The 7,932-nt window shown below is 52.2% G+C and overlaps 1 long non-coding RNA gene across 1 annotated transcript; it reads right to left on the bottom strand.

Moving 5' to 3' along the window:
• Positions 1 to 173: 173 nt before the first annotated feature.
• Positions 174 to 1,107, bottom strand: LOC126052349 (uncharacterized). The gene is made up of 3 exons (XR_007510016.1): positions 1,058 to 1,107; positions 382 to 457; positions 174 to 275 (listed from the first exon to the last, which is right to left on the bottom strand). It is a non-coding gene; the product is annotated as an uncharacterized LOC126052349 (long non-coding RNA).
• Positions 1,108 to 7,932: the final 6,825 nt, after the last annotated feature.

The raw sequence follows: 7,932 nt of genomic DNA, 5'->3' as shown, positions 1-7,932 counted from the left end.
AGGCACCCCTCACGTCCTGCCTTTCAGCTGAAACGCAGTTTTTCATCCTCAGCAGCACATTCATCCAGTCTTTTCCATTCACTTTACTGAAATGACCCCAAAATCTCGTCCTCTCCCATACTGGTCAGCGGCTCAGCAGACCACATCGGATGACTCTGGCTCTTTGCTCCCGTGGCTTTGCTGGTGTGTGCTACCTACCTCCCCGTCCTCACGCTGAGCGACACAAGCACGTGCAAGCTGAGGATCAGGACCTCAGAGAAAGGGTATACACAGAGCTGGAAAAAAAAGAAAATACCGTCCCTAAGGCTACAGAATGTGAAATATTGGCTCAGCTTCCGCCGCGCTGAGGTGTGCCGCAGCACTGGGTGTGCCTGCCCTTACCCTGTAACAGGCTCAGCAATGTGGTAACACCACATTCCTCCTCCTGCAGCGAAGATGCCTCCTCACCATGTCTCAGCTGGAAGGGGGAAGAAACACCGGAACGTTTTACAGAAAAAGCGAGGGATGAGATGTGCCACGAGCTGCTGACACCATTCCTGCACGCCAGCTGCGAGCGGACGGACCCCTGCGCAGTCAAACCCATCAACAGCGTAACCTCCTGCAGTAAAGTGCTAACCACCTACACCAGGCTCTGCAAGAAATCCCATCAGACTCTAATTTCCCCCCCCCCGGTGGAGTGACTATGCTGGAGAAGGCAAAGGAGAGGAAGGTCTGACCGATTTGGGTTTCTGCAAGGCTGCTGGTGATGCTGGACATGGCACTCTTGCAAGCCTTGGCTAAACAGCCGCTGCTGGGTGCCTGTTCTGCCTGGCTTAAAGCCATACCGTAAAGCACTGGTAGTGAAACTGGGAGGCTGAAGCTGCTCTTGAAAAAGACTGTAAATGCCACCTATCAATCCTGCCAGAGCCAGCAATACTGAGCATTAACACACTCTGAAATGGTGATGCTTCACCCCAAATTACCATAAAGCACAGGACATTGCAATTCTGCCACACAAGGGTAGGACTGGAAAATGCTACCTCAACCACAAGCTGTTCAAATGAATTATCCAAAATACCTTGATCCATTCTTTCCTCCTCCAACCTGCTCCCGGTGACTTGCCAAAGCAAGGTAAACCATCACCTGGAATTTCAGGCTCTGCAAGTTCAAACAAGAACAAAAGGAAGGAATAGTCTCCTTTACAGAATGTCTACTGCAAATCAATAAAAACATGAAAGAAAAAAAAGCAGCTGTGATCAACTGGGTGCTCAGGGACAGCGTGGCTCGGCGCAGGGGATCCCAGACACAGCCCTGTGTCCCTGACAGGACTCAGGAGATTCAGGCTCGAACGCTGCTCCAGGCTGTACTCTGTCCACTTTACCATGTACAGATGCCAGCGTTGTCCTCAGTACCAGGGTATGAAGATGCATTACAGATTGAGACACATCAAGACAGCAGGGCCGGCTAAATACAGAGGAGACATAATGGTAAAAATTCACTACAAAAAAAAAAAAAAAATATATAAATGTTGGAGCAATCCTCTGCGATCAGTGAGAGGGACAACAAAGATGCTCTCAGGACTTGCAGTGCCTTTTCAGTTTAGCCTACCGCTGTACCAACCTGTGCCGAGCTGCATCAGAGCCCACAAGCCTCGGAGGGCTGGGTAAGACATTCCCTGGAAAACAAATAAAACTAGCTCCTACAGGAAACTGTGCTCTGAGTCATGGGAAATACCCTGTCCCAACATGGTGATGGGGGACGCTATTCTGCTGGAAGAATCTTCTCCAGGACAAGATGTACGACCAGCGCCTGAGGAGCTCCCACTCCCCACTGCACCATCACGGAGCTGCTGCCTCCTTGCACCCACTGACGTCCATGTGGGCAGGATCATTTGAGCTCCTGCTCCGCGGTGCATGTGTGAGATCTGCTAAGCAGCTTCTCTAGCCTGTCCCGGAGGTGCTCGTCAGAGGCAGAAAAGCTCCACATCGTGTGATCCGGTACCCATGGCAATGGGCTGGCATCAGAAGATCTTAGTGCCAGCAGTAGGCTGAAGGGGACACACTCGAGAGGACCCTGTCCCTTCCACACTGGCAGCGATCAAGAAAGATGCTGCTGGGCTGGCTTTAAGTTTCAGGTGGAAAGAAGTCATAGCATTGAGAACAGAAATGCATCACAGCCAGCTGTTTAAAAGTTAATCTCCCCCTAAAAACGAGGGAGGATGCAGAACTGCCCTGCCAGCTGGGGACACACGTGTCACTCAGTGTCACAAGCTCACATTCTGCAATGGCTAATACCTGCCAAGCCTCTGCTTTCATAATTAGGGTCCTTAGCTGGGCAGGCAGCCAGAGCCCTGCTGCCACGTGCAGTCAGATTCCCCGCACTCTTTCTAGGCTCCGACACCAGTGACGGAGCGGGACGAGCCGCAGCGGAGGGAGGAACCGGGTTCCTCGTCCTTGGGCAGCTCGCCGGGTGCTGCACCCAGAGTGAACTCAGTAACAAAAGCGCTCGGGTGGTGGCAGCCAGAGTTGGAAAGGATGTGACTCCTGCATGAGTAGCTTTGTTTTACTTCCTCTGATCTGACATTTGCTTTCTGTTCAGATTAAAGGCACACGAATACTTTACTCCTCCAGGAGCTTTTCCAAGGACAGCATCCGAGTTCAGTAGCTTTTGATTCAGTTGTTGAAGTGTGACACCAGTTAGTCAGCACTGACCAGTCTGGAACAATCGTGTTCGATGAGTTTTTAACTCCTCTGTCTGGAGTTCAGAGGAACACAAAGGTAACTGGAAATCAGGGACAGAGCACTGCATGCAAGAACACTTAATCTCTTGAAATGCAAAACCTCCATTGAGTATAATTTTATAGCTTGAGCATATCAAAATTAAAGAATACTTAATGCTGCTGTTGCATTTTTCATTGAAGGATTAGTAAGTGCCTGAAACACAGCCCCTGAAAGTACATTTGCTATATGGGCAGCTGCTATTACACACAGAAAAAGAAGGCAGAGGGGTGATTTGCTTAGCGATGCCAAGCAGGATCTTGGCACAGGGGAGGGCAGACTCCAGAGTCCCAGTCCCCTCCAGCCCCTGTCTTCCCAGAGCTGGGATGAAACCCCAAACCCTCTCCGTCGTTAGGCCAGGTACAGCCTGTGCGCGTCTTGTCAGCTGCATGCAAACGTTCACGGCAAAAACCTGGGAGGGGGTACAAGACCTGGAGCTGGAAGCACTGAACCTGCACAGAAAGAGGAAGGAAACTTGGGAAGGTTTTGTCAGGGGTAAGAAATGCTGTCCCATGTTGTAACTTTTTGACAACTCTCTCTGCTGATTTCAGTAATAAAACAATGTTTCCTCCACCTAATCTTTTCATTTCCCATTTTAATTAAAACCTGACCAGCAAACTACCTCCTCATTCCAGCACATGCAGATGATTTAAAACACCGTCTTTGCTAATTGTCATGTTTTCTTTTAAAAGCATTCCAGGAATTTCTAATGAAATTCCAATTCACATCCTGAAAACCCTACACCTGCTCTGAAAGCAAATAAAACTTTGAACCCCAAACCAGCTGACCTAGTTTAGGTTTAAAAATCAAGTTACCTGGGGAGCTGGCTCCGGAGGGCAGTGCCCCTCCGACTCAGCCTACCCCAGGCTGCTGGTCCCACAGCGGAGTTTCACGTGCCCAGACGCACACAGGGTTGGCACAGGACCCCACGCAGAGCCGGACGGTCTGTGGCTGCCCAACTCCCACGGCACAGCCCTCCCCAGGCACACACCGATACGGGCAGCAAAGCCGGCAGGGTCAGCGGGCTGGGAAGCCTGCCTGCTTTCCACCGGGAGGTTTGATAAAATTATCCTTGCAGGGGAACATCTTTATTTTTGTCACGTCCCCATTTTCTAAAGGAGAAAATATTCCATTAGGAAAGCGTCCGGCTGCTGTCTGGAGGATTTCAGCTTTTCCAGGCTATGGTGATGGAGCGGGGGGGGGTGGTGCGGTGTCTCTGCACTCCTGCTGCTGCTGGCCAGTGAGACCCTCAGCACAGCAACCCTGCCTCCGCCTGCAACCATCAATGGCAGAAATTTTAAACTAAAGGGGTATTTAGGAGCCCCCTTTAAGCCACGTATCCTCCTTGACGCTGCAAGGAGGGACTGAAATGGAGGTCACACTCTTTTCTGCTCCTGGCTGCCAGCTCGTTCCTCCCCCCATCTGCTGGAATTGAAAGAAGGGACTCGCTGTGCATGGCTTGTGATCCTGCCAGGGTAAAATACAAGTGGTTTGCTCCATCTTTGCTCCCCTCCCTGGGCGGCATGTCTGGCTGGAGCAGGTGAGCACAGCCCTGCGTCCCGGCCGCACCGCGGAGCTTGCACTTGTCACGGACAAAATCCGGCAGTGCCCGACCCTTGTCCGTGCACGGACGTGTGGAAGATGAGGCAACGTATCTTTTCACCTTGGCACTGCTCCTGCTGAGACCCACCAAAATGATGCTATGCCACATTTTGGGAAATGTCACCAAGAGGCAGAGGTCACCTTGGCATTTTGCCTCAAGTTCCCCTCCACGACTCCGCAAAACCCAGAGCCCCAGAGCCAGGGCCCAGGCTGGTGGGAAGGGATCTCCAGTGATCGTCAAGGCCAAGGTGCCGCTCGGTGTGGGGCTGGCCTCCCAGCTAGGTCAGGATGGGCCCCCAGACTCACAATTCTTGCACAAAAGCATTGTGTTAACTATGTTTGAATGTCTTCCTCCAAGGTAAATAATATTAAATGAAAAAAAAAAAAAAATTGGATTCAGACGTTGGGTTCAGACAGGAGAACTTGGCCAGCAGGTCGGCTGGAGGAGCACCCGGGTGCAAAACTGCGTGAAACAGGGGCCGTATTAGGTGCTAAGCACCAAAGTCCCCGTGGCTGTTCCTCTGCGACCTCCTCTGCTCCAGGAGGCAGCGATCACTCCTCGAGACACCACGGCAGAGCACAGCCACAAACTGGCCGGGTCACCACGGCTGAGCCACGTGGCCGTCTCACACTCCACGTTCACTTGTCTTCACTCTCTGCCCATCGCAGCCCGTGGGAAGGTTCTTCTGCACCCGCACCGAGCGGGCACACAGCGCTTCGGTACAGCAGAAACTGCCAGGGTGATGAAACCAAAGTTTTATCATTTTACTCATTTTTAATAGGGACAGGCGCTTAATAGGGCTTGCTGGGCTTTGGGGTTTCCTTTCCTTTTTATATCCCTATTTTACTCAAGTGTTTCGGGGCGACAACGCCTTACAGCACACTTGTGCCCAAGCAGACCAGCTGTCCCGAAGATTTCTTGGAGCTTCATATGGGGACGCTCTGGCAGCAGGGGCTGGTCCTTACGCCACGGTCGTTTCCCTTCCAGCCCCTCTCGCAGCAGCTCTCCCCCCGTGAGCCGCCAGCACGCACCCGCAGCGTGCCCAGCGCCTGCCGTGCCCCTGCCCGGGACAGGCGGCTGCCTGTGGCCGCGCTGCCAGCACGGAGCTGTGTGTCGGCCAAGGGACACAGCTGAAACCGGAGCCGACCCCTCTCCAGCCCTTCTGCAAAGCTGGAAATGCTCACTGCTCCTCTCCTCAAGCACGTCCACCCACGGCAAGGGCAGAGCTCTCGCTCCCGGTGCTCCCGTTCCCAAGAGCATCACCAAGGTTATCCTGGTGTAAAACGAGCCACACCAGCAGGAGAGTTAAATTTGGGCTCCTGCGGGCAGAGCTGCCCCACAGCAGCGGTGGTTGCAGCATGGCTTCGCCTGCACCCTCCAGAGCAATTTCAAAGCAGCTTTACCTGAGCCGGTGGCTCCGGCACTGCGCACCGGCCGCCGGCCAAGCTCGTACGAAGCCGGTGAGCGGAGCCGGGCTGCGGAGCATCGTCGCCCTGAGCCGCTCTGAGCGGTCACACGTCTCGGCCTTCCCCTGGCCGGCAATATTTAGGTTAAGCCTCAGGTGCTTACGCTGCTTTGCATTTTCAGGCAGAGCTCTTCTTCAGATGACGTTAAACTCATGCAGCTCTCCCAGCTATAAAGCCTGGTTTAATCAAAGTTGCAATTAAACCTGACAACCTCCTTGTGTAGACTCTCCTAAATAAGATTAGGAACAGCTAAAATTAGTCTAATTTAGTGTTAGTCATTAATCCTTTTATCCACTCTTAATCCAATTTAAATGTCCACACAACGAACTTGCACAGACTTTGTTACTCAAATTTAAACCAAAATTGAATTAAATATTATTTAATTAAATCAACACAATCTGAGTGCTGCTCTAAGAGGCATTTGCCACAGATGATTATCAGCTGCTTGGTTAACCCTCAGAATTATCCTGAGCTCTGTGCTCTCCCCAGAGCTCCAGCTCTTAGCACTTTGGGATTGCATGGACATCTCCATCTATATTTAATAACTAAAAAGTACCCTTCCTAGCCCTCAGGTTGGAAAACAGACTTTCAAATACAAGGCTCAGGAGGCAAAGAAAATCCTGCCTCAAAAAAAAACCCTTTTTTTAGGCAAAATGTTATGATTCCAAGGCTTCACACTGACCTTTGTTTCTGGGATTGCGTACTGCACAGACATGCTGCTTTCTGGTGTTTGTGCAGGGCCAGAACAGCTTACACCGCTCATCGCTCTCCAGGGCTGGAAGGAGAGAGCACATCTCACACCGCAAGGAGCCGGTAACCTCACCGTGCAGCAAGCCCTGGCTGCAAGTATGGTGACCTTGAACTTTCCCTGTCTAATTGCTGTCTCCTCCAGCTATCTTTTCTGCAATGGTCATTTTTCAAAGCGTTGCGGAAGAGAAAAAACATAGCCTAAATGCAGGAATCAGCTGCAACCTTTGCTGCCAAGTTGGCAGAGAAGATAAGGACCTTTTATTTAAAGAAAAAAACCCAGACACTGAGGAGGGATAGAGAAGTCTTTAGCAACTTTTACAGCCTGTCTCGCAATACAATTTCCTAAGCACATTCAAAACTTGCAGAAAAAACCCCAAGTTTTCACCGGCAGTTTCCTTGGCGTGCTCTGCTTGGTGTGCAATGCTCTCCTGCCTGGCGCGGGTGCTGCGGGGGGCAGGAGGGGCGGTGGCGGGGAAAGCCTCCAGCCTCCCGACGGCGACGTGCGGGATGTGAGGAGCGAGGGGTGACTCACTGCTCCACACATGCCCACGGCAGAGCTCAGCAAGGAAGGAGGGGAAAAAAAAAAAAAGCAAAACCCAACAAATGCACGCACCACGTCCCTTTGCGAGGTGGGCTGGTCAGTGCCCACGCTCCCGCAGCCAGGGAGCCGAGCAGCGTACGGAGCATTAATGCCTGCAGCCCGGGAAGGGCAGGAGAAGAGGGGATGAAGAGGAGGAAGACTGCATGGTCCTCATCCAAAGGATTGCTATCCAAAATTTGGAATTACAGAATCAGAGAATGGTTTGGGTTGGAAGAGACCTTAAGGATCTAGTCCAACCCTTTTGAGTCAGTTCAGTGATGTTAGGGCAGAATTTGGGCAGTATCACCTCGTAGGGCAGTTTATCAGAAGGGAAAACGTTTCAATTCTCCAACAAAAGAAAAAAGGGACCCAGCTAACTAACACATGCTCCAGCAGTTCCCACATTTCTCAGAGCTCTCTTCTGCCCCTTCCCCGCCCTCGGGGATGAAACCGGTGCTCAGCCTTGGCTGCGCCACGCACGCAGATCCGCCAGCTGCGGCACCAGTGATGCCACAGGGCCAGGAAGGGGAAACACGGCACCAGTCATTCACATCACAAGTTATTCACATCACAGAGGTTTCTTCTGGGCAAGCTGAGATAAAACCCAGCTCAGGGGCCTCAACCCCCCTGTGCGACCATCCCTCCTTCCCATGCGCTGGGGGAAGGGAGTAAGAGAACCCCCCTTTTCCCCCCCCTGGCTTGAGGACAAGCCCCCTTCAGCTCCAGCTCGCTTTGGGGGCTGCCTGCCCACCCTTCGGGCTGCAGGAGATTCAGCCT

Source organism: Accipiter gentilis, chromosome 29, assembly GCF_929443795.1.
Source record: "Accipiter gentilis chromosome 29, bAccGen1.1, whole genome shotgun sequence".
Classification (NCBI taxonomy): Eukaryota; Metazoa; Chordata; class Aves; order Accipitriformes; family Accipitridae; genus Astur; species Astur gentilis.
This window is presented reverse-complemented; position numbering and strand designations above follow the sequence as displayed.